The 26,828-nt window shown below is 42.9% G+C and overlaps 1 protein-coding gene and 1 long non-coding RNA gene across 6 annotated transcripts in view; one reads left to right on the forward strand and one right to left on the reverse strand.

The window, feature by feature from the left end:
• Positions 1-3,302, reverse strand: part of FNDC3A (fibronectin type III domain containing 3A) — a 129,249-nt gene extending 125,947 nt beyond the window's left edge. For 3 of the 5 annotated variants that reach the window (XM_067292008.1, XM_067291989.1, XM_067292066.1), the window contains exon 1: positions 3,146-3,302. The gene's annotated coding sequence lies outside the window, so the exon portion shown is untranslated. Of the gene's footprint in view, positions 1-2,982; positions 3,119-3,145 lie in introns of those variants that run through there. The other 2 variants (XM_067292000.1, XM_067291993.1) reach the window with 2 other exon arrangements.
• A 1,635-nt stretch (positions 3,303-4,937) lies between these two features.
• The window catches only part of LOC106489265 (uncharacterized), a 28,080-nt gene continuing 6,189 nt past the window's right edge, over positions 4,938-26,828 (forward strand). Inside the window, exon 1 of the long non-coding RNA XR_001293365.2 lies at positions 4,938-6,118. This is a non-coding gene — a long non-coding RNA (uncharacterized lncRNA). The remainder of the gene's footprint in view (positions 6,119-26,828) is intronic.

Below are 26,828 nucleotides of genomic sequence, written 5' to 3' on the forward strand. Positions count from 1 at the left end.
AGGCTTAAAGGATGATAAAATATAAAGTTGTTATTTATAGACATAACAGAGAATCTAATTCATAGTTTGCCTCGTTAGACCACAGATACACACCAATGAAACATTACATGTTACCTCTAGATATTTTAATAGAGGTTGAACTAGAAATCCTGTAATGATTAGAAGCTGGAGATCAAAAAAGCTATGGAAGTTGCCAAATTCTGGAGGGAAGATGAAAATTGCTCAGGTTCCATGAAGCACCAACAATGAACACCAACGGCTGCAAACAATGCTATCTAGGAAGTGAGATGGCTACCTCAAACACGTTGTCTTTTTTAGTATCTGTCTGTCCAATGACCAGACTAGATCTGTGCTAGTTCCATGCCCCCCCCCCCCAAAAAAAAGAGTTGGGGGGAGAGGTCTGGGTTATAGGACTTGCCATTTTGAGAGAGGTATCAGTTAATAAATAATCAGAACACCAGTACTTCATGCTTTAAAGTACTCAGTATTTCTAAAGACCAACACATTCACAATAATAGAGAGTATTTCAGAAGTGAACTGTCAACAAGTTAAATCAGCAAGTCATTTGAAAGCATTTAGAAGTTATAACTGTTTAAGAGAAAGTATTGACCCAGGTGGAATATTGTACATCTCCTAAAGTCATGCTTTAAGGGTTTAGCTTCCCAGAAAGTCCTAACAGAACACTGCAAAACACATTCAGTTAAGTAGTTAAAGTTGCAAAAACAACTAGGAAGGCTCTCTTTCCGTTACCTTAAGCCAAAACGATCATCAACACAACACTGAGTTAGCAGAAGTAGGTCCAAATTCAAGCTAAATTAAATGGCCACAAGGTAGATAATAACAAAGTCATCTCAAGACCCACAGCACACACACACCAAAACAAATGAGTTAGTAGTCTGAATCATAATTCGAGCTTCTGCAATTCCATTACATCATTACCTATACTATCAAAAGCCTTTGAGTGTTAAGTCCCCAGTGCACAAACTAGTGGAAACTTGAAGTTTTAGCAAGGTAGAAATGCGACTAATGGATGGAATCAGCTAACTTCAGTGTTGCATGTAATGACCTGAGCCACAAGCAACTCTTATAGCAAGAGCCTGGCATACAGCAAAAAGCCTCAGAAGGTCTCTATCTGTCCTGAAAAACCTGAGACACTCATTTAATTTTGTGTTTCTATCATCATCTACAGTGGTCAGACTGTGACTCTGCTCAAAGCAGACACTCAAAAGATTGCTCACTGTGACCAAGTGACCTAAGCATCTGATGGCCTTTCTGAGGACAAGGATCCCCATGTCTCACATCTCAACTAAGGCTTCATCTATCAAAACCAGCATCAATCAAAGCCTGCGATATAATCAATTCAACAAGAACCAGAAATCACCAGAAAAAACATCCTGGTGTAGCTTGTCAAAATAAGGTTTGCCCAAAAAAGTCCCAGATTCAAGGCATATGTGCCAAGATGACTTGCACAGATTCACTCTGCACGTAAAGTATGTAAGCCAAGAAGCTATTTTTGCAAATGTGATGAGGACCCTTCCTGCTCCGCATGCCTAGCAGGAATGCCAGCTACTATCCAATTTGCAACGTTGACCATTATGGATACTCAGCTGCTTTCAACTTTCACACATGCGCACAGCCTTCTCCCTACCTGTAAGCTCACTTCTTCTCCGTGCATCATGTGATTAAACTTCACAAGTACTTGAGACCATTTCCTTAAGAGTTTGTGGAAAAAAAGGTAAATTAACAAAACTGCTCTCTGAATTTTAAGGCCTGCTGAGTTGCTATGATTCATACTGTTTCATGACACTATATAAACACATACAGGCAGCCAGACACACAAAAATTAAACTGTAGCCAGGAGGTGAATGCAGGTGGTGTAAGCACAAAGTTACCTATTGCCATAACACCAAAATAGCTTATTTTTAGCTTAAAACTTAGCAGGACTGGAACCTAGAGCTTCTGAGACAGAAGCTATTAAATACTTAATAGCAAAAAGTTAAGAGATTTGAAGTCTTCATGATAACTTAAGCAATTTATGATTTTATATATATAGATCAAACAGACTTAAATTTAAAAAAGAATGTTTTGCAGAAATTACTTCATGAAATTAGATGTTCTGGAATAACACTTGACATCCAATGCAGCTAATAAATTGTCTTCGACAAGGCTTAACAAATGACTAACATGTCTTTGGATACCACACGTAATGCTCTATCAGTTTCTACCTAACGTATTTTCCTTCCATTGTTTCTACTGCTTGTTTTCTGTACTCTGCACAATAATATCGGCTGATAAGTTTCATTTTTGCTTTTAGCTGGTTTCACTTTCAGGTTGCCTGGAAGCAACAAAAAGTTTCTGTTCGGGTTCAAAGCGCTCTGGGGTAATACTCAGGGAAGGAGAAAGCAGGCATAAATCTAGCTGAAAGAATGTCTCTAGTAGCACTCAACAGGATAGTTACAGTGTTTTCCGAGAGATCTGTGGTACACATACACAAACGCACACTTCGTCCCTTTCGCTGGGAGTTCCGAGAGCGCAGTTATGGCTTAGCAGGAGAAGAACAACAACAAGAGAGAAAGAGGTGCTGAAAACCGCCACTTCCTCCTGCTCGCCGCCTGTCACGGCCGTCTCAGCTGGTCCGGCCGCGCTTCACAGCCGCTTCTCCTCCGCGACCCACCGCCCTCCCGCGGCGGCAGCTCCGCGCCGGGGCGCCGCGGCCCCCGGCCCGCCGCTGGCCGGGGCTCCCCCCGGCGGCGCCCCCCCGGCGGCAGAAGCCCGCGCACGAAGGGGCAGAGAAAGTTTCCTCGGCGGGGCCTCCCGCCCGCGGCTCCCCGCCCGCCCGCCTCGGGGGCGACGAGGAGGCAACCCCGGGCCCCTCGGGGCCGCGCTGCCCCCGCCCCGCCGCCCCTACTCACAGGAGCGCGGCCGCCGCGGTGGGAGCAGGCGGCGGCGCCGCCCCGGCTCCTCCCGCCCGCCCCTACTCACCGCCATGGCCCCGCCGGCGCTCCCGGCTAACGGTTCGGTCTCCGCCACCGGCGGCAGCGGCACCAGGGCGGGGAGCGCAGGGGAGTTCCCGATGGCGCAGCTCGGGCAGGGGCGGCGCCGCGCCGCTGCTCCCCCCACCCCCTCGCCCGCCCACTCGAGGTACCTGCGCCGCGGCCGCGGCCGCTCCGCCGCCTTGGCCTCCCGCCCCGCACCTGTCACTGCCGGCCGCCGCCGCTGTGGCTGCCCCGGCCGCCGCCGCCGCCGCGCAACCCCAGCGCTCCCCTCCGCCTCGCCCGCTGGAGCGCAGCCGCCATCTTTGTGAAGGGGTATGAGGGGCCGCGAGGGGGTGCCGTTGACTCCGGAGCGCACTGCGCCTGCGCGGAGAGGCCCCCCCGCGAGAGGGGGGCTGTTTGTCGGCGGGGAGGGGGCGGGGCCAGGGCACGGGGCGGGCCCTGGGGGCGGGGCCTGGCCTGGTCGGGGCGGTGACCCTTCCTGAGGCAGCGCGGTCGGGGTGGGGGGCGCTGCCAATTCCCTTTGCCTCAACACCCCAAACGTCAAACGACTTTCAACCCACCTGCCTTGGGTAAAGCGACCCTCCAGGAGTGTGTCTGCTTCTCTGAACACCTGAGCCGTGCCCTGCTCCTTGCCCAAATATGTCCGATATCCGATCTGTTCAGGGAAAGAGGAAGAAACTCATTTTTCTCCATTCCTTACGCAAGGAGGAACTATCTTCCCTTAACACCTGCCATGTTCAGTTGATGTTCTGAATGCTCATTCGTGATTACCCTTTGCTTAATGTTTGTCTTTTCAAGCATTATGGATCAAAACGATTCTACTACAGCACTTAGCTCCGTGACCTTCTGCAGCAGTGGACTGGAGGGAATGAGGTGTTTTGTAGAGTGGTTTTGTTAATTTGCCTTTAAGTTCTCTGTTATTAGCAGGTTGCTCTTTCTTTTGCCTTTCAGCAGAGTTCATGTCATTCTTGCAGCTTAACGTGCTCAAAAGGTAGCTTGTGCTGGCGACAGATGCACCAATGGCTGTTTTGCCATCCTGGTTGTCCGCTGTAGGTCCCTCTTGCAAAGCCTGCAGTATCCCTGGTGAAACAGCACTGTTGTACGTCAGGTCTCCAAAACGTGAGAGAGTCAGGCCTGATGGATGTCTGGATGAGCTACCTCGTTAGGTGCTGCAGAAGGCGCTGCTGGTGATTCATCCAATGGTGTTTGCCTATGAGTCAGTCCTGCACAAATGCCACCGCACCGTGTCGGCAGCTCTGACCAGCTGGGGCGCAAAACCTCACCTCTCTGCCGTCTGGAGCTGCTCGGAGATCACTTGTGTTCATGTCTTACCCCAGGTTCAATATCGGTTTCCTAAATTACCCAGGAGTCTCAGTGGGGTGTAGCGAGGGTTTCCGCAGCTCTGTGCGTCAGGACCCCTCACCAGACTGGGGACGGCGGCATCGGCAGCGGCACTGTGCATCTGCGCATACGCATTTACCGTGGGGAAAGGGAAAAGCTGGGAGTGTTTTACCCTCTTCACCCCATCCAAACACTGCTCTGGGGGATGTATAATTTTGCATTGTGTGGTGCAGTCATTCATCTGCTTCCTTCCTTTCTGGGTCATAAATACATAAATATGAGTATATAAAATCCCATTTTCTGCTGTAAGGCCAATTAAAACTAGCTGAAAAATGACTCAGAATAATACTGAAAGTTGGAAGGCACAGGGGAACCAATACAGTGACCTTATCTCTTTTTTATGGACTCACGTGTAAAATAGACTTTTCTAAAATGAAACTGAGTTAGATTGGGATTATTTACCCATCTAGATTGCCGATACAGATCTGAGCTACTTCTAGATGATTAAGCAAATGTCCTTCCTTTCATCCATTGCAGAATTTACCAGAAGAAGCCATGGAGAAAGAATTTCTTTATAGTGTCATACCAGATATACCTGCAAGTGCTAGTGATGAACATTTGTGAAATTGATATTGTAGCTAAACCCAGAAAAGGGCAAGGAGAGAAATCCATCATGGGAATGTTTTGAGGTTTACCCCCTTAAGGTATACTCTTGATTGTATAGTAATGCCCACCTTCTGTGGCTCTCATTTCTCCAGTAAAACAACAGGTGCTGTTCCCAGGGAATTCGGAAACATCAGTGTTATTACAGTTGTTATTTCATGTTTTTGTTAAGTTGTAGTTACTCAGAAAAATAATACCATTGTAGTGCCTGGGATGAGAAGTAGGCAACTATGCTAATATGAAAATCAAGGTCACTGGAACAAGTTTCCCAGCTCTCTGCATCCTCATAGGAAATGGGGAAAACCTCCAATTCTAAAGTTAAAATAATGTGGCGCAGTGTGCAGGGTTCAGTGGAGCACCCCACTCCATAGTGGGAGACTTGTCTTTCTACCTCAGCTGGAGTTTGGGGACGCTGGTAGTACCCATGCCAGAAGCGGGAATGGCTGCCAGGCTCAGTAGCGGCATCTCTGCTGCTGTTTCATGGAGCTCCTTCAGCCTGTCAGGCTGCGGCTGCCAGAGGCAGAGCAGCAGACTCACAGTCAAACCTCACAGGTTCTTGTGTACTACCTACACACAGGTTTATCCTCCAAACTTTAATTGAAAACGCTACTGGAAACGGTGTTTCCTGTGGTTGCACAGAACACTTACCATGGTCTCGTGAACCACAAAGACGGCAGTTTGGACTATGGACTGTGGAAACCATGACATCAGTAGCACTGATTTTTTAGTAGCACTAAAAAATTAAAAAAGTACAGCCAGGGTTTATTTTTTAAAACAAGTAATGAATGCATATAGCTCTCCTAAAATAAACAAACTATATGATGATAGCAGCTTTATGAGATGAGTGAGCTTTAATTTTGATATGTTGGTAAAAAATTGCAGAAAACTGAATGATCATGAAATTGAAGTACCACTTTCTCAGTTTCATTTTAGGTATACAGCATCTTCCCCTAGACCTGTATCATAGTCATCATATCAGATCCTTTTTCAAAGAGGCTGCCAGTCAGTCTAAATTATTTGCTGGTTTCTGACTTGTATAGAAGGAAATGAGCTGTAAAAATCCCATTTTAATAATGGAATGATGCATCACAATCAAAGTTTGATGAGAACTGTTTAAGGTGAGGCATGATTCATTTCAAATGTAAAATATACATTTGCGGGGGAAAGGAAAAAGCTTGAGATTTAATTAATATGATCAGTTGCATTTTTACATAAAATGGCAAAAGATTAGAATTGAAAACACATTGAGCAGTGTCATGTAATAAAAGGTACATAGTGTTTATTTTTGACACTTGTTAAAGAATAAATACTGCATGATTTATTTGCCATACTTTTATCAAAATGCTGGTGGACACCTTAAAAAGACAAAAATCTGCAAATCTTTGGCTTCTTTACCTGCTTTTCATGACATGGGTGATGAAGTAAATCATTCTCTGTCAGGATTAAAACAGTTGAAATTATAGAATTATGGTAGCAAATTGAATAGAAGGATTTAATGGATTAAAATGCTAATCCAGTCATAGACAGCAAAATTCAAGCATTCAACTCTTGCATTGGGGGAGTAATTGTAGCATGGTATCAAGACTTTGCAGGAAATTGCCGTTTGTTAAATTTAGAGGAGAGGGGGAATCTGCCATTTCCCATCTTACTGATTTGTCTCCTTTTCTGGAAAGAATCCCCCTGAGTTCAGTGGGGTTACTCACAGAACAGCTGGTTGCTCAACAAGACTAGGCACAGCAGATTGTTTCCTTAAGAGGTTCAGGTGCTAAAACAAACCAAACTCTACCAAAAATTAATTAGTCCCAAATTTTCTACTTGGTGCCAGGATTTAGACTTCGAAAACATTACATGGAGCCCAGCTGACAGACTAGTCTAATTGTGTGGCATTTAATTACTGATAGTTTATTTGCCAACTAGAAAAGCAAAATAAAGGCAGGGATTACATGCATAGGAAGAGGAAGTACATGGTTTAGTCACTGAGTTTATTTATCCCATTTTATTAAAATGGAGAAATATATATATGGCACAAAACTATTCGTTAAAATATTAGTTTTCAACCTCAAGTTAAAAAAAAACGTACAAGTTGTTAAAAATATCAAAGAATGATCTTCACCTTGGGTTCTTGAAACTGATTCTTTTGTAAAATCCGTACCTTGTAAATCATCGCTTGTTTCTGCATAAACATATTAAAATCAGTAACTAGCTGAACTGTGATTTTCCCATCATGAATTGAAGCGAGGATTTCATATTACATACAGCCTTAAAACTGTACTTAAAGCACTGGTTGTAGACACCAATGAAGTAATATTTATCAGCTTCATCACTTTAAAAAACCACAGGTGTTTATTTTGGCTCTTTGAACTGAGATATTTCTGAACTGTCTGTAGTGATCTCTTAGCAAACTAACAGTTGGCTTGTAATAGATAACGCTGAGTAATCAGTGCTCGTTGTAACTGAAGTGTTCACCGGAAACATACATTGAATTTGTGCTTCTGCTTGGAGTTGGTTTTAAATAATTGTGTAGCGATTAAAAATTAGACGTTAAAAGATCAATTGTATGGAAACAGAAAGACTTACAAAATTCATGTGCTTAATTTAAGTGGCTTGGTTACTAGTCTGTATTTAGTTAGGAGCTTTTACTTTCTTGAACATTCAGGAATTTCATACCTGAGTTTGAATTGTTACTCTAGATTTGCTCTCAAAATAAGCTGTAGCTTTCATCTGATCAGATGGACCACTGAGAGGGAATGTGGATTTTCTAGATTGGATTTCTTTTGCTGAAACAGCTGGGCCTGGCAGAATTTAGGATAGGTTGTGTAATGTTTAGGACTTTTTGACCTAGTTCAGGAAGTTACCTTTTCCATTTGAGAAGCTCTGCCACTAATTTGAGGAGTTTTGAGGCACACCAGATTTCCATTATCTCATTCTGAAATGCTGGGTTTGGGAATTTTGCTGTGACTCTTTTTTTCCAGCACTTTGAAATATCAGACTCATGTTGTGCTTGCAAACAAAGAAGTTGAAGAAAGTTTTTGTCAACCTCTTCACATAAGGGTGTATTTCAAGCTTGTTCAGTAAAAAGGCCTCGCAATGCAAGTCCTTGTCTGGCAAGATAACAGCCCTGAGTTCAATGTGCTCATGGAATACTAATTAGTCTTTTCATTCAGATTTTCCTGTTTTCTTCTTCTTCTTCTTTTTTTTTTCCCCCAGAGGACTGAATATTTAGCATGTCGCCAACATTCTCTGTGGTTTTCTGGAAGAATTTAACTGCTTCATGGTGGCTTGGAGAAAGCTGATTCCTCTCATATTTATTTCAGGTCTTTTTCTTCCAAATAAAGTATCCAGACGGTGTGAAAGCATCATCTGTGTATTTAGACAAATATTGTTTGCACCTAAAAGCTCTGCAACAGTGAAAATCAGGTATACTTCACTAGCTTCAGAATAATAGAGCCATTGAAAATCTTCAAACCAGGATGAGCACAAAGAACAGTCTTGTTTTCTGAAGTTATGTGCAGGAAAAAACTCAAGTCATGGCTGATGAGGTGTCTCAGAAATGTTAACAGTGTCAAGCAACTGGCACTTGGTTCCTGTGGCAGGAAATAGTGAAGGCAGCTCAGCACTACCAGCAGTAGAAGCTGGCCTTATTGTTGTTGGAATTGTAGTTTCCTCCTTTTAATCGTCTATGTTGTAAGTGAGTTTGTTTTAGCCCCTGGAGTATACGTATTTTGCTTTTTTGTGGTTTCTGCTTATATGGTAAGAATGGTACTGGCTAATGCACACAAAACTCTTGGGCAGATGAAAATATGCAGTTGGTCACTTGGTTTATGCAATCTCATTTGTTGTAGAAAAAAGTAGAACATCACAGGATGAAGAAGAGGAATAGCCTACACCATGAGGACTATTAAAAACAAAGACACCACCTCTGGTTTAGGGAGTCTCTGAGCCACAAATTGCTGGAGGCTGGGAGAATATTGGGGAGAAATATCACTGGGGGCAGTTGCCCATTGCATTGCTGTTGGCCTTTGTTGGAGATGGATGCTAGGCTTTTACAAAGAAACTCTCTTTGGACTGACCCAGTATAGCTGTTTTCATCTACATCTGCTTTTATATTTTGTTTGTGTAACTTCTCAGAAATTTTAACAAAGAAAAGGCTATAAAGAAATTAAATTATTTTGTTAGTCTTTAAGGAAAAATTACTCCCTTCAAATCTAAGGTCCCAGCCAGGGTATTGTCCAGTTCTGTGTGTTGATATAGGTGGTTATGAACATTAGTATACATGAGAATTGAGTAGAAAATGTAAATGCCTGTTACGGTCTTAGACTCTTGACCAGAAAAATTGCTCAATGAAGTCAAATCCTTTTGTTTCCCTTGAAGCATCTCAGTGGTTGCAGCTGACTGCTTTAACATGTCTTCCTTACACTGCAACCTATTAGATTCTGCTTTATTTTTCTCCTAAGTAACCTGTAATCTTTCCGCAGATGATAGTTAAACCTTGTGCATGGCTGATTCTGAATACAACTGTAGACACTTCTTTCAACCCAGAAGACTATACTGACTATAGAAGTGAGAGGTTTCTGTTTATTTTTGCATGTCTCTACAAACAAATATACAACTGACAAATGCTCCCTAATAAAGTAATAAAAATAAGAAATAGAAGGGAATAAAGAATCTGAACTTCCATTTGATTCTGGGGAGTCTTTAACTCAAGGGTTCTTTGGATCCAAGCAATGCCTGTGTTCAGTGATCATAACGCATGCAGATTTCTTGTAGGCTAGCCTTCCAAATGATACCAGTCTTTCATTTCTTCTTTCTTGGAAGGGCCTCTCTTTGAAAAGGAAGATCATGCAACTCGAATGATTACTGATGGCATGAAAAGAAAGAATGATATTTCTGCTGCATGGTCTTTGGCCTTGTAGGAATATTTCCCCATTTGTGCCATGGTAGATGAGCAGCACCTCAAAGGCTGTGGCCGATGAGAAGAGCCCAGAGATACAATCTGCGTGGTCAGCATCACTCACTTTCCTCAGTGGACAACCCTTAAGCTCTGTGTCATGGTGGGAAGTCCCACCATTGTATCACCCTGGATTATGCAAAAAATACCTGATTATGTTTGCAGATCAGATTCTCTTTGGGAAAGAAGAAATCCAGGGTATAGCAGAGATATCTGCTGGCAAAGCTGTGATGTGAAACTTTTGGCGGAGGAATGAGTATCAAACCCACAAGAAACAAACCCACGATTATCTTTTACACATTTTCTTCATAAGTGTATTCTCTCCATGTTAAGTGTTTCAATCTTCTGAGCACTTATTAAACATGGACATGCTGTCAACTTAAAAAAATGAGCAACTTCATCATTATTATAATGTCACTTGACCAATCTTCTCCCCCTTTCCCTGGGTTTCATCATCTACTCATGATTTAAGTTTTAAGGTCTGCCTTAGAGTGAGCCTGTGTTCTTCATACCAGTAATATGTTGGCTAGAGCATCAGTGTCACACTTAAAATGAACAAAAGAAGTGTTTGCTTCAGATCTTTTTTCATGTTGTGTTTTGGGGTTTTGGTGTAGTTTACAATGTGAAAGCACAGTTCTTATTCCACAAAACATCACTGTGGGACAAACAATTCATTTCTTGCAAAATTTGAGATGCCTGGTGAAATACTAATTTGGGGTTTTCTAGTAGGAGACCTAAGATTTATTTTTATTCATTTCAGATTCTAGTCACACTGTGGCCTATCATTAAAGACTTGGTTAACCTGCTCCTCTTCTCCTCCAAAATACTACAGAATTGACTCTTCAGTCTTAGGTCAATCACAGATTCTTCCATACTGGTATCATGTTTTCTACCTTTGGGTTAGACACTATTCCTATGTTTACTTTCAGTGCAGTACGGCTCACCTCAATTTTTTTTTCCTATTCTATAGTTATTTTCTTCTCTCTGACTTTAAATGAAAATGGGTAGAGACCAAGTCTATGCAAGTTGGCTAGTGTTAGAAATAAAGGTGCCTTACGATCTTTCCTTCCACTGGCACTTCCTGACTGAAGGTACAGAATGATGTGATGTATAAATCTCTCCTTGTTGCCTTCTGCTTTTCTGTAGGATTTCAACTCCTCTGAGGCTTTTACTTGTTCCACTCTTCCACTCAGATTATTTTCTTTAATTTCTTTTTGCTGCTGGCACAATGGCATGCTCATTAATCATTCGAACCCAAGGTGCTTGAAAGAAATTGTCTTTATCTGGTGACACAGTTCCAACAGCTTTTGCCTAACAGAACATGTGCTTTTACAGAGCTCCTCCCCTAGATTTCTTTTTGTGTCTGGAAAGAAAACCCACAGAAGGTATAACTGACTGCTACAGAGAGAATGGTTTGGCTGCAAGATAAGGAAAGCAGTCTAGACAGATCTGTCTCACTCAGGCACACAGGATAAGATTATTTTGTCTATCTAAAGTTCTGTTCTAATCGTTGTTTAGCGCATGTTATATTTTTAGTGATGACATCCTATTTCTTCAAGGATTTTTCTGAGAAGTAATCTAGCCTCTAGCCTCACAACCTCCTACAAATTATAGTTTGTTTGGGATTTTAGGTCTTGTGGTCAGAACAACTAGTCTCACTAAACACTTTTTCTTTAGGTGGATCAAGAATTTTTGTATTCCTGCAAAAGGATTTATGTGCAATAGCTGAGAATTTACCCTTGGTTTGGTGTCAGATATTTTGTCATTTCAAGCTTCAGGGGCACTTGATGCAAGGTGGGTGTCAAAAACATGAAGGCTACACTTGGCTGAAGGCTCATGTGGACAATATTATGATACTCTATTGTTGTAGAATGAGTCCGTGGCTCTCTTGAGGCAGATTTACAACACACCATGAGAGTAGTCCCCAAATACCCTCTAGACTAGACCTGTGGGATGTTAGACAGAGAATCTGTGGTATAGCCTTAGATACACCTCTTGAGAGGACTTTTGCACTCTACCAGGCACATTTCTGCTCTCTTTGAACAGTCTGCGATGGGGGGGCTATGTCCAGCAGCATCTTAGCACACCATGTTGTGAAGTGATACAGATAGAGTCACTGTGTGTAAGTCTGTTCTTCTCTAAAAAAAGAATACAGCAGAAAAAGGTTTAGAAAGAGCAACAAAAATGTGCTGCTGTGTGAGGCAGAGACAAAAAGGTCAGGTTATTAGACATCATGAACAAGGGACGGTACAGTAGGTATATGCAAAATCTTCCCTAGGTTCTTCAAAAGCATGAGCTTGAGTTCCCAGTGAGGTTAAAATGTCAATACGCTTAAAACTGATTAAATGTGTCTCTCCACAAAGCACACAGACTTTCAGAACTCATTACTAAGGCAAAAGTTTTAGGAGGAGTCAGATAATTTCTGCTGTTACCTTAAATAGAAAACAACATGCCAGAGGTTATAAAACTTCATGTTCCAGGATGAAAGTCAGCCACTTCCTATTTGGGGTCAGGAAGACGCTTCTCCTGGAGGTACACTATTAAGGATTGTCCATTACAGGATTTTTTAGCTTTATATCTCAGTCTGAATACTGTCAGAGACACAGTGTTTGACTAGATGAACCACTGTTGGTAACGGCTGTCCTACTCTGTTCTAAATTTAAAACCTCTTTTCAGCTGTCTCAGACCATGCTGTCCTAAAATCATTAATTTTTTCTTTCTTGTAAACAAGCATGAGAAATAAGAGGAAATCATTCCCCTGCTGATTTGAACACATATCTACTAACTTGTATAATTAGAGCTGTGTGTTTGTAGGAGACGTTGTTCTGACAATTTCTTCTTAAAATACTGTGGTCTAAATTCTGTCTACACTGAGTAACAAAAGCCAAATTAAAGTAATGGTCACTAATTTAGTAGCAGTGTATTTGCACAATGTTTAAGTGCTATAAAACAGTCCTATATTTTTTCTGTGGTACTGATCATGAGTGAGCAAGTTGTTAGTTAATGGTGCTTACTGACTCACCTTCCTGTGCACTTTGACTTGAGAAGATAGAAAATGAATATGATATTGTCAGAATGGACAAAGGCAAGTGAATGCCTCCTGATAATACATTAACAAAGCATCAAATGGTCATCAGTGCAGAAAGTGGAAAGTGCAATTAATTCTCCAAATATGGGAAAATCTGCTGGCATTTTACTCAAAATCTCCTCAACTCAAAATTGCTTCGGTCATTTTTTTAAGTGGCAAAATATTAAATATGTGCCATCTTTCACAGGTATTCATTTCTGATTTGCCTAAAAGTATAAAAACAAATGAAGCCTGTGTTGTGTACTTTCCCTGAAATACTTAGGGAGATACTTGTTCAGAGATGAAAGCATCCTCTTTTCCTTGAATCCTCCGCACCAGATGTTCTCTATTTGCCATCACAGTGTTGCCAACGGCACACATCTTTTTGGCTATATGGCAAAGTTTGAGTCATGAAAGTTCAGGTACATGATACAGAAAAAGGCTTGTTACACCAATAAAGCCATATTTCTGGGTGGTAAAAGTATATGGGATTTTATCTCATGGTTTATTAGAAAGATTAATTACAGGGTTGTAGCTATCATCCCACAATTAAATCACAGGAGTCTTACTTGTTTTTCACTCTCTTGCCTAGTACACTCCATGCTTAAATCTCACTCTCAGAGTGAATTTATTTTCCATGTGGAACATTAAAATGAGCTCTCCTGAACCATTATGCTACTGGGAAGAAGTAACATCTATTTAAAAATATAGATATATTCCTATGGTTTTATGCAGTCAAATAACTCCAAAATAGCTCATGTTTACCACAGCACAGCTATCATGGACTTAGTCATTCCCACAGAGGGTCTTTGTAATGTTTGAAAAATACTGATTTTGAAATCAAAGGATCTGGTTCTTATTTACACGACTGTGCCAAGAGGCCTTATAGTGGTTGCAAATGACATTGCACAGACCTCCTGGTCTCAAGCAGTGAAGCATGAGACTTGCACAGTGTAGCCCTTCTCAAACTTCCCACGGTGTATGACCCTTCTTCTGGCACTGATGTAGCAGAGCTCTGTGGCCTATTCCCCAATGTGCTACATGGCACCCGCCAGTTGTTTGTGGGTCCTTTTAAAAAATATTTGAGCTAGTTTTTCCTAATAGTACCATGTGAATTTCTTTAACATTATGTTAATTCTCAACATATTTCACTTCACTGTTACCTTCCAATTCACTGTTTTTTTGCAGTGTCTGCCTGTATCTCTCATGATTTCATATGTGTAGGTATAAAGTTACCCTGTTTCACAGAGAAGTTACCCTGCTTCTGAGATGAAATTGCTTACTTAGTTCGTATGCATTGGGTTCCCACTCATTTCCAAGCAACACCTTTTCAGTATAAAGTAGCACTTTTCCACAAAAGTTTTGTGCCTGATCATTACCCGTAACTGCAACTTTCATTTCTCAGTTGAGGTGTTCACCGCTCCATGCATAACTTTCAGTAGACGTGCCTCTAATCTTCAACCTCCTGAAACGGGAGTGTCCACACTTTATCAATATCTGCTTTGGACTACTTGAGATCTATGAGAAGAGAAGATGTAATTAATAAACATTTTTAGGTCCCTTGCACATGTTAAGATGACATTTGTTGGAGAGTGCTGCCTGTTTGTATTCCAGCATTTGCTGCCTGAATGTTGGTATATCAAGGTGAAACGCATGCAAGAAATGCCTGTTTTCTCATTGACTGTAAAGGGGACTTAGAACAACTTAGATGATTTGTAGAACAGCAGCCAGATGATTTGCAGTCAAATGAATGGCAGTCAAAATGGCCACAGATACATAACTGGGTCCTGTGAAGGCTTACACACAGGGACCACAAGGCTTGCTTGTGTTTGATGATATTCTTTCTCCTCTTTGGAGGATGTAGATGAGCACAAATATTGTTGGAGACCAAAAGAAAACTTTTGGTTTCATGGATTAGGTATTCCTTGTTATCAAAAGAATAAATAATTTATCACAGTAGAAACAATTTCATCTGACTTTCAACTTAATATCTGTTTATATAGTGACAATTTCCATCTCTACTATATTGTCTTTCAGATGTAATATTTTCTTCACTTGGCAGCCAACTTATTGAAGTCATTTGCCACAGAAGGTTTTGAAACACATTATTTATGGCTCCAGCCTTTCACCCTCAGACAATATTCTGGGATGATGTAATGTACATAGCATTTCTACATTTTTCTATACTTTGTTGTTTTCTCTATAATTTGTTGTCTGCTGCTATACTTTGCTAGGCTTTGCTGTTTTGAAAAATCATAAAAATTAATAAGATTCATTTTATCCCTCTGTTAGAATTCTGTAAGAAGGTACATAAAGCTAACAGAAGTAATCTTCTCTGTTCTATTTTGGAAGGTTTTTGGATTAATTCCTATAGTGAGAAAAGGCTAAATAAGTTCTGACCTATTCAGTTGTGTAGATGAGTAAACTCCGTACTTCTTTGTCTTTGTTATATCTGGATTTGGGATTTCAAAGCACTTTTGAGAGTATTATTTTCATTGTCAGGAAGAGAAGTAACCTTTTTTTGAGACTTCTTGAATGAATTCACAGTTAGCATGACATGTGAGACTCATTTCCTTGTTTGTTACTATTTTAAATGTATACTTATCCTCCTACTGTTCCTGAAACAGTTCTGTTTCTTGTCGATCCCCCCCCGAAAAAAACCCAAACCTATAAAAAATTACGGTAGATCCTTAACCCTGCAGAAAGCAGTACTTCTGAATAATGACTAGGATGGTTGCAAGCCTGTGCAAGGGCAGACGGGTTGCACCCGAGGTGTAAAAGCAGTATCAGGGGACCTCCCCTGGAGCATCACTTTCATCCCCTGGTCCTGAGGTCTCTCCCAGCCTGGTTCCTGGCACAGCTGGAAAATTCGCTGAGCTCCAGTGCCTACCTGCAGCTCAGGCTTTGGTACAGTGTCCAGAAAGGATTGGAGTGCAATACCTAGACATGCTGGTCAGGAATAGATGTTGCTCACTCTGCAAGGAATCATTACAGGGCTGTATGCCCTGGTTTCATGGCTTCCTCTTTACCCTCAGCTTTGCACCAGTGGTCTGCTGGGATTTAGAGATGGTCTTGCACTTACTGTATATGTAAGTGCTTGTATGCATTACACTAGTTGGAAGTACAGTATTTTTCATCCCACCTGCCTCTGCTTTTTCATGTTAGTGCTATTGCATGATCTTTTGGATTTAGGAGATTTGCATATGCAAAAACTCTTATCCTGGCTTTAGTCATTCTTAGAAAACCATAAACAGTTGAAGTATTAATGAAGAAAAAGAATGCTGATTTACAGTGTGCTATTTGTTTAATACAAACTTGCCAAGTGTATCTTCTTCTAGAAATACAATGAAGACCAAAGTTGTTGTGATGACCCTATAATTAAAAGGAAAATATTCTGTTCTTTTGTGGTATATTGATACGATTGGTTGTGGCAAATTGAAATTGCCTCTGACTTTTTTTTTTTCCTTCATCATGTTTTCTGGGGGACCAGAACAGTGTGGTTTAAATGTGTTTACTCATTTTAACTTTAACTGAATTCCTTTGATTCCTATTCTGTTTTGTTAAATCATTCTAGTTACCTCTTTTATTTTCCTTGAATCTCTGATATACTCCCAACCTGAATGACACCCACAACCTTGCCTCATTTTTTTATTTTACTCTATATAATAATCGTTATTGTTTCTTTCCAGTTGTTGTTTTTAAAAGTATCAAGAAAAGAATATTTAACCTCAGTAGAAAACTATCTCCAGGAGACAGAGAAACTATTTTCTATTTTGCAGACAAAATAGCTAGTCTCCAGTTGCTCTAGTGCAAATGTAGTTACACAGTCCTTCTAGCAATTTTTTGCTGACAGAAACAATTGTAGGTAAAATAGTGTTTTTGTTTTCCAGGAATTTCTAAAATGGGACAGTGATATTTTTCTTTCTCCTTCACAGCTTTTATAGAGGAAAATTTCTCCCAGCAGGAAAAAAATACCAATCAAACTGGATTCCCCTTCTATACTTTGTCAAGCAATGCTTCCACTTGTAGTCTCCCCACGTATTGATTTCATAGTCCAAGCTCTCTTACTGATAAATATATTTGATAGGGCTATTTGGCTAAAATATAACAATTAATAGACAAGATGATGTTCCTAAAATTTAGCAACCACTATCCACTAGCTAATTCATACATGTTTTTATTATAAAGTCTGATTTTTCTGATTTTTTTCCCTTGCTCTAACTGAATATTTAATTAGAACAGTCCCTTTTGGGTATGAATGGGAGATACAGACAAGTTACGAGCAATGCGTGAGTAGAAGCTAAGCTCAGCTGTACCACATTGATTGTGCAGAGCATGGTCAGAACTGCCCCATGGTTCTCCTCTCTAATTGCAGAGAGAAGGAGGATCTTCCTCCTCAGATAGGCTGCTCAACAGGGCCAATCTCTTCTGAATTTCATCTCTGTAACTGGGGATTCTTTGAACCTTGTGCTTCGCTAGTCTGCAGGAGAGTTGCTAAAGATATGAACAGAACCATCAATATTGACAACATCATTGGCTTTATCTGTAGAATAGTCTTGCTTCTTTAAAATTATTTTTCAGTCCCAGAGACTTAGACTAGTCAGGTTGGTGGTATTGGTATTGTAGAGGCTTCTTTTCCAGATAAGAAATTAGAAGCAGGTGGAAGAGAGTTACAGAGCCTCAGTGTAGACATCTCGAGAAGAGCTTAGTCTTCCTGTACAATTAATGGGGAAAGCAGGCCTCAGAACTAGGGTCCTGTTCTGAATTGTCCTCAGGAGTGACTTTGCCCTTTCCATTTACTGCAAAGGTAGCCTGGGGAGGCTGGCTGTCTAATTTAGACACCTAAGTCAGGTACCAAAAATTGGACAGGGTGGTAAGACAGGAATGATGACAGATTGATAGATTTGTTCTTGTGAATTTGCCTGTGGTATGTGTTAGCCATTTAATACTTACTGGCAGCAGAGCTGATAAGGAATCATCAAGCTTCAAGTGGGAAATCAGAGCTGATATCTCGACGTCACCATATTCTTGGACACTGAATTTTCACTGGAATCAGTATTTCACCCCAGTGGGCAAAATGCAGCATGGGATACACCCATCCTGTTCTAGCCTTCCCCACGGGATGGTCTCAGCCCATCCTTTGGATCATATAGGGAAAAGATGCTCAGATCCACAGTTTCAGTTTACCCAACTCACCCAGAGGGAATTTGATTATCACCATTTTTTGGGGGGAACACAGAGATGGATGGAAGACGTTGCTAAGAAATGAATAGGGAAAGCAATCTGTCATTTTCACATCTAAATCTATAGGACAGTGATACTCTCTTAAATGAAAACTCTGGGTTTTTTGCAAAAGAAAAAGAAAATCTGTCTCTTCTACCCTGCAAAGTTCAATGTGGTTGTTGGTGTATTCAGTTTTTGAAGAGACTTTAGTAAAGATAAAGATCTGTTTTCATTGATAGTTTCTCCTGAATTTCTGACAATATAATTGGATGGAGGTTTGTATAACTGATGACTATTAGCTATTACCTGGACATGCATTTTTCCTTAAAATCAGACATCACATTCATGGATTTACCAGAATTTTCAACTTGGAGAAAGAAAAATTGCCATGTGACTTGGATATATCTGAGGGCATGTCTGGGGTATGCCATGGAGCACAGTGTTAGAAATCGTTGCCTTAGGTCTGCATAGCTGGATTCATGCACACAGAGCAATGTGATGCTGAGGGGAGATCCTGGCTTGGGTCCCAGTGGCAGAGTGTCTGTAATTGCACAGTGCTGTGTCCAGGCTGTCCTCTTCTTTTTGGAAGAAATGCTGCTATACCGCTACACTGTTTCTGGCTCCAGAGCTAGTGTTTTGCAGGTTGATTTGACAATTCCAGCACCATAATCCTCTGTTCACATGCCCTCATTGTGCAGAAATATTATCCCCAGGTTTTTACTGTAAAACCTGCAGGTAGGGGCTAACAGAAGGTGGCTGTTCTGATTCAAAGTTATGCCTCATTCATAGTAAGTAGAAACATTTTTAACAGAATTATTCAGTAACTTTCATATTCACACTTGGCATAAGAGAACTTTCTCACAGAACTTGCTGGAGTGGGTCAAGAAAGAATAAGATAGTTGGCATAAAAAGATACATGACATATCATCTACAAACTCTTCTAAAGCCTTACTCTTGAGTCACCTTTTAATCTTAGGGAGTCCACAGAAGCCCTAAATACCGTGTTAAAACAAATATATCTGAGTAAGAGGGATCAGCTACTGGGTGAGACTCTTTCCCTAATTCTACCTTTGTACCTGTCAGTACTGTTTTGGTTGGCCTAGCAAGAGCAGATCAAAGAGGCACCTTCCCTGTATCCACAGGAGGTAAGTCACTGGGGGTGCTTTTTTAAAGTAATTTTTTCCCTGAAGTTGACTTGTATGACTTAGACCCAGAAAATGGAGAGTGTGTGGGCATGAGAGGTTTACATGAGATTATTACACTCTCTCAATATTCTGTGTTTCTTGTCATTCATCTGTAGGTTCAGAGAACCTAAAAATTAACCTTGGACAGGAAACAAAACATAGCTTTTCAAAGTTTAGTTTTCTCATGTCTTTTCTTTCATGTTCTGAAGGATTTTTTCTGGAAATATATTTAAGTAACTGGCTAAAAAAAGTATTTGAGATGTGATTTATGTAGAGAGGACAGTCTGAAACACTCCTTCAGATCACAGTGCACAGAAGAATGTCATGTTTGGCTTATTCTGAAGGGAAAGAGAGGGCTGGGTGTTTTCATGTTCTGGCTGGGGAGAACCTACCTCAGGATGTTATTACTGTATTATGGGGATGGGAGACTATGTGGTTCACTCGGGAGTCTTTGAAAGGGCTGTCCACATATACTGCTCAAAATTAGAGACAGAGGATATTATTTAAAGGTAGCCACTGGCAACATTGTGAGCAGCAGCTTCTAAAAGGAGGAGACAGACAGAGATACCAACTTATTAGATCATCTGACAAGGCCAGTGTGGATAGAAAGAGAGAAGTGAAGTTGGAGTGGAGATGCAGCACAGTTCCCTGAAGAGGAGGGATCTCTGACATGTCTCGGCAACTTCACTCACAGTTTGGAAGTATTTTTGGTGTAAAGAATGTCATGCAGCCAACACCCAGAAGTGGGACAAGAGACAGGTTTTTCTCTAGCCCCTTTCCTTGCAGAAGGAGAGAGGGAAAGGCTTCAAACTCTTGGCCAGTTGTTCAGTGAAACAGTGAATGCCAGGGAAAATAAGCTAAAGGGAAAAGACAACTGGGAGGTGATAGTGGAGAAACTGAGCCTGGAACATGGAGTGATGGGGAAGACCAAGTGAATGAAAAAAGACTTAGAGCACAAAAGTAGAAAGAAGATACAGGTCAGAAAATATAAAAGGATGGGAAAAGTAGAAAAGAGACATAAGAGGTGGTTATTTATTTTCAAAAAGGGAGAAGAGAAGAAAGAATAAGAGAGGAAATGGTAACAGTGAAGAAAGAAGCTAAAACCAGAAGCAGAATTAGCAGAAGAAAGGGGATCTTGTAAGAAAAGTAGGGCTAAAGAAGAATTTCTTTGGAGAACAAAGAGTAAATGAATTTAGTAAAGTATTAAAAAGAAAAATGGGGGAGTGAAAAAAATTGCAGAAGGAAAAATTAATAAGTAAAAGAGAGTAAAGGAGTAAAGGAGAAAAAAATCAAGGGAGATTTTTTCTGTAGAAACGTTGATATTGACTTGTTTTGATATAAAATATCATTAATGTATATTGGACAGTTGGTATCAGGGTGCATGGTGGAGCTGGGGAAACCAATCTGTCTGATCCTAGAAGACAGTGGTGCTGGATAAAGCTTAATGTTGGGAAGGAGAGATGGTGACTATTAATTGGCAATCCCAGCAAGTGAGACTCTGTGACCTCTGCAAATTTCTGCACACCTTTCACCAGGCCCTAACTGGCAATACAATGGCCAGGTTTCAGTTTTCAGGGTACTAAAAAACTGTCTTAATCCCAACCTAGAAACCTGGTGAAGTCAAATCGCGGTATCTAACATTTTGTGGGCTATATGTCCTCATTTGCAAAAGCTGAACCAAACCAATAGGCTTACCACAGTGATACTGTACTGGACATAGAGAAGGAAAAAGAAGGAAACAGAACAGGATGGTAAAATAAATTAAATTGGAAGGGCCCTCTGGAGGTCATCTGATCTGATCCCTCCCCCTGCCTTCTTCAAAGCAAAGCCAATTGGAGCAGGTTGCTCAGGGTGCTGCCCGGTTGAGTTTTGAATCTCTCCAAAGATGGAGATGCCACAACCTCTCTGGACAACCTATGTCAATGCTTGACCACCCTCATGGTGAAAAAATGTTTCCTAATATCTGATTTGAATTTCCCTTCTTGAGGCTGGTGTCCGTTGGCTCTTGTCCTGTTCCTGCACACCTCTGAGAAGAGTTTGGCTTTTATCTTCTCTATGTGCTCCCGTTAGGAAGTGGCAGACAGCAATAATGTCTCCCCTCACCCTTCTCTTCCTAAGACTAAACAAGCCCAGCTCTCTCCACCTCCCCTTGTACATCATGTGCCCCAGCCCCTATACACCTTTGTGGTGCTCTGCTGGACTTGCTTTGGGGCTTACATGTCTAAGATCAACAAAAATGTGAAGATTACACAGACAGTGCAAGTGTTCAAGAATTTCAGTAGCTAAACTGTTGCTAAGCCTTTAAAATCTAGGCATTTCAATTTTATCATATTTGCGTCCAGTGTTGTTAGTCAAACCCAAGAAAAACACTTTTCTAATAGTCTAAAAGCATGGAGTTTAAAAATGATGACCACTTAAGAAGTATTTTTTTCTTATTTGATATCTAACAGCTTCCTTTTTTCAAAATTCCAGAGGACTGTTCTGCAGGAAAGGAAGTTTTGCTGCAAGTATCACATGACTGATATTGTGAAGACTGAAAATAGCAAAGTACACCAGCCAAAATTAGCATTACTTTGCACTCAGATATGCTGCTTCTTATCTACTCTTTTACTATGAAATAATACAGTTTAGTGTCATATATTTATGGTTCACCCGCTTTTGATCAAATGAAACCCTCTTACTGGAGGCAAGAGAAAGGTCTATTAACAAAGACACAGATACCAGATGGCTCAGGATATTTGTCTTTTTCTAGGATAATGTTAGAGTGTGGAGCCAAAACTTGTTCAGAGGCTGCCCTGAGGCCCCTTGGGGGGTTACATTTTTTTAAAAAGCAGCCAATAACCCTCGCTTCCAGAACTATAAAACTCATTTCACTGACTCATCTTTCCGATAACACTCACATCATCATTTTGAAAACAAGCAAACCCAACGACCAAATCCAAACAATTTCCTTGAATGGAGTGGCAATGAGAAGCTGAGCTTTTATTTTACCTACTAGCTATATACTGACAGTCAGATGTGACTTGAGGCAGGGGGAAACTCAGTAGGTAGAGAAATGCACATGAAGTAAAACTGTGGTAAGGGCAACATTATGGAGAAGAGTATCCATATACCCTTGAGCAAATCGGCCAAATTATCCCTGCTATTGTCACAGGGAGCTTTTGCACTCACAGAATCACAGAATCACAGAATGGTTGAGGTTGGAAGGGACCTCTGGAGATCATCTAGTCCAAGCCCCCTGCTCAAGCAGGGTCACCTAGAGCACATTGCACAGGACTGCATCCAGGCGCGTTTTGAATATCTCCAGAGAAGGAGACTCCACAACTTCTCTGGGCAACCTGTTCCAGTGCTCTGTCACCCTCACAGTGAAAAAGTTTTTCCTCATGTTCAGATGGAAGCGTCTGTGTTTCAGTTTGTGCCTGTTGCCTCGCGTCCTGTCGCTCGGCACCACTGAAAAGAGTCTGGTCCCATCCTCTTGACACCCTCCCTTCAGATACTTGTACACGTTGATAAGATCTCCTCTCAGCCTTCTCTTCTCCAGGCTACACAGGCCCAGCTCTCTCAGCCTTTCCTCATAAGAGAGATGCTCCAGTCCCCTAATCATCTTTGTAGCCCTTCACTGGACGCGCTCCAGTAGTGCCACATCCCTCTTGTACTGGGGAGCCCAGAACTGGACGCAGTACTCCAGATGTGGCCTCACCAGGGCTGAGTAGAGGGGGAGGATCACCTCCCTCGACCTGCTGGCAACACTCTTTCTGATGCAGCCCAGGATACCATTGGCCTTCTTGGCCACAAGGGCACATTGCTGCCTCATGCTTAACTTGGTGTCCACCAGCACTCCCAGGTCCTTCTCGGCAGAGCTGCTTTCCAGCAGGTCAGCCCCCAACCTGTACTGGTGACTGGGGTTATTCCTCCCCAGGTGCAGGACCCTGCACTTGCCTTTGTTGAACTTCATGAGGTTCCTCTCCGCCCACCTCTCCAGCCTGTCCAGGTCTCTCTGAATGGCAGCACAGCCCTCTGGTGTATCAGCCACTCCTCCCAGTTTTGTATCATTAGCAAACTTGCTGAGGGTGCACTCTGTCCCTTCATCCAGGTCATTGATGAAGAAGTTGAACAGGGCTGGACCCAGTACTGACCCCTGGGGGACACCGCTAGCCACAGGCCTCCAACTAGACTCTGTGCCACTGACCACAACCCTCTGAGCTCTGCCATTCAGCCAGTTCTCAATCCACCTCACTGTCCACTCATCTAAACCACACTTTCTGAGCTTGTCTATGAGGATGTTATGGGAGACAGTGTCAAAAGCCTTGCTGAAGTCAAGGGAGACACCATCCACTGCTCTCCCCTCATCTACCCAGGCAGTCATTCCATCATAGAAGGCTATCAGATTGGTTAGGCATGATTTCCCCTTGGTGAAGCCATGCTGACTACTCCTGATCACCTTCTTGTCCTCCACATGCTTGGAGATGGCTTCCAGGATGAGCTGCTCCATCACCTTTCCAGGGATGCAGGTGAGGCTGACTGGCCTGTAGTTCCCTGGCTCCTCCTTCTTGCCCTTTTTGAAGACTGGGGTGACATTGGCTTTCTTCCAGTCCTCAGGCACCTCTCCTGTCCTCCATGACCTTTCAAAGATGATGGAGAGTGGCTTAGCAATAACGTCCGCCAGCTCCCTCAGCACTCGTGGGTGCATCCCATCAGGGCCCATGGATTTGTGGGTGTCAAGTTTGCTTAAATGATCTCTAACCCACTCCTCCTCCACCAAGGGAAAGTTTTCCTTCCTCCAAACTTTCTCTCTTGCCTCCAGGATCTGGGGTTCCTGAGGCCTGGCCTGAGCAGTAAAGACTGAAGCAAAGAAGGCATTCAGTAACTCTGCCTTCTCTGCATCCTTCGTCACCAGGGCACCCACCCTGTTCAGCAAAGGGCCCACATTTTCCCTAGTCTTCCTCTTGCTACTGATGTATTTGAAGAAGCCCTTCTTGCTGTCCTTGACATCTCTCGCCAGATTTAATTCCAAACGGGCCTTAGCCTTCCTTGTCACATCCCTGCATACTCTGACAACGTTCCTATATTCCTCCCAAGTGGCCTGTCCCCCTTTCCACTTTCTGTATACTTCCTTCTTCTGGCTGAGTTTTGCTAGGAGCTCCTTGCTCATCCATGCAGGTCTCCTGCCTCCTTTGCTTGACTTCCTACTCATAGGGATGCACCGCTCTTGAGCCTGGAGGAGGTGATGTTTGAATATTAGCCAGCTCTCTTGAACGCCCCTTCCTTCTAGGGCCCTAACCCATGGGATTCCTCCAAGTAGGTCCCTGAAGAGGCCAAAGTTTGCTCTCCTGAAGTCCAGGGTTGCGATCCTACTTAGTGCCCTGCCTCCTCCTCGCAGGATCCTGAACTCCACCATCTCATGGTCACTGCAGCCAAGGCTGCCCCCGACCTTCACAGCTTCCACCAGTCCTTCTTTGTTTGTTAGTATGAGGTCCAGCAGCACACCTCTCCTTGTTGGCTCCTCCACCACCTGTGTCAAGAAGTTGTCACCAATGCTCTGCAGGAACCTCCAGGATTGTTTGTGCCTAGCTGTGTTGTCTCTCCAGCAGATATCAGGGTGGTTGAAGTCCCCCATGAGAACCAGGGCCTGGGATCGTGAGGCTACTTCCAGCTGTCTGTAGAAGGCCTCATCGACTTCCTCTTCCTGATCAGGTGGCCTGTAGTAAACACCCACAACAGTGTCACCCATGCTAGCCTGCCCTTTAATCCTTACCCATAAGCTCTCGACTCGCTCTCCATCCACCCCTAGGCACAGCTCAATACATTCCAGTTGCTCTCACATAAAGAGCAACTCCACCACCTCGCTTTCCTGGCCTGTCTTTCCTAAAAAGCACGTAGCCATCCATGACAGCACTCCAGTCATGCGAGCTATCCCACCATGTCTCTGTAATGGCAATGAGATCATGGCCCTGTGACCGCACACAGATCTCTAATTCTTCCTGTTTGTTCCCCATGCTGCGTGCATTGGTGTACAGGCATTTCAGGGAGGTGATCGAGCATGCAGGTTTTCCAGGAGGGGTCAAAGAGGGTTCTCCATAGCCGCATCCCATTCGCACTTCCCTGGCTGCATTCACCTGCTGGAGGCATCCCGACTTGAGCTGTCTTTTGCCAACTACCCTGTCACTAAAACTCTCCCCTTCCCCCGTCTTTCCTAGTTTAAAGCCCTCCTTACCAGGTTGGCCAACCTGTTGGCAAAGACCCGCACGCCCCACCTCGTGAGGTGGATCCCATCTCTCCCCAGCAGTTGTCGCTCTTCAAACAGGGTCCCATGGTCGTAGAAACCAAAACCCTGTTGCCAACACCAGCGGCGCAGCCAGTCGTTAACCTGGAAAGTCCGTCTCCTCCTCCTCTCATCCATCCCCCTCACTGGCAGGATTGAGGAGAAGATGACCTGGGCTCCCAGACCCTTGATCACCATCCCCAGAGCTCTGAAATCCTGCTTGATGGTCTCCAGTTTGCCCTTGGTGTCATTGGCGCCCACATGGAAGAGCAGCAGTGGGTAATAGTCCGAAGCGTGGACAAGCCTTGGCAGTCTTTCCATGACGTCTCTCATGCGAGCCCCTGGCAGGCCACAAACCTCTCTAGATATGAGGTCAGGTCGGCAGATTGGTGCCTCCGTCCCCTGCAGCAGGGAGTCCCCCACAACAATCACCCGCCGCTTTTTCCGGGCGTTCCGGCAAGGCACAGGGTCTGTTGTCCCAGGTACTTCCCTTGCAGCCATGCCCATCTCCTCCTCATCCTGGAGGGCACTAAACCTGTTCTTCAGCTTCAGGTCTTCAGGAGGAGTAGGAGCCTTTCTCCTCCCACGAGCAGTGACCAGTTTCCAGCCCTCTTCTACAGTGTTATGATGTACCGTTTCACACGGCACAGAGCCCTCTGGCAACTCCACTGCTGTGGGGGGTTGGGACTCCCGAAGCTGCACAGTCTCCGAAAATACCCTGTCTATCACTTGCTCCGCTTCCCGGATGCTGCGCAGCCTACTGACTTCCTCCATTACCAAATGCATACCATTTGCATTCCAAATATCCATTACATAAATATTTGTCATCTTCACTTGTTTTGCTACGAGCTTTGTAAGCTCTTTAGGGCTGTGCCTCGTGATCCAGACTCCGGCTGAGCCAGTCCCATCTAGTTCCCCTTCCCTATGACTTTCCTTATGACTTTTGACCAGGACCTAGGTTTCTCTATGCTTCAGTTCACAATTCATAAGATAGGAGCAAGGGCTCCTGCTGATCAGGGAAGAAACCATTAACCTTTATGAGGACCTTATACACCCAGGTAACAAGGCTGTATCCAGAGGATTTATGAGGACCATTAGATCATCTTGTCAGCCTTTCTGCATGCCTGAAGCCCTTGAGTGCAGC

Source organism: Apteryx mantelli, chromosome 1, assembly GCF_036417845.1.
Source record: "Apteryx mantelli isolate bAptMan1 chromosome 1, bAptMan1.hap1, whole genome shotgun sequence".
Taxonomy (NCBI): domain Eukaryota; kingdom Metazoa; phylum Chordata; class Aves; order Apterygiformes; family Apterygidae; genus Apteryx; species Apteryx mantelli.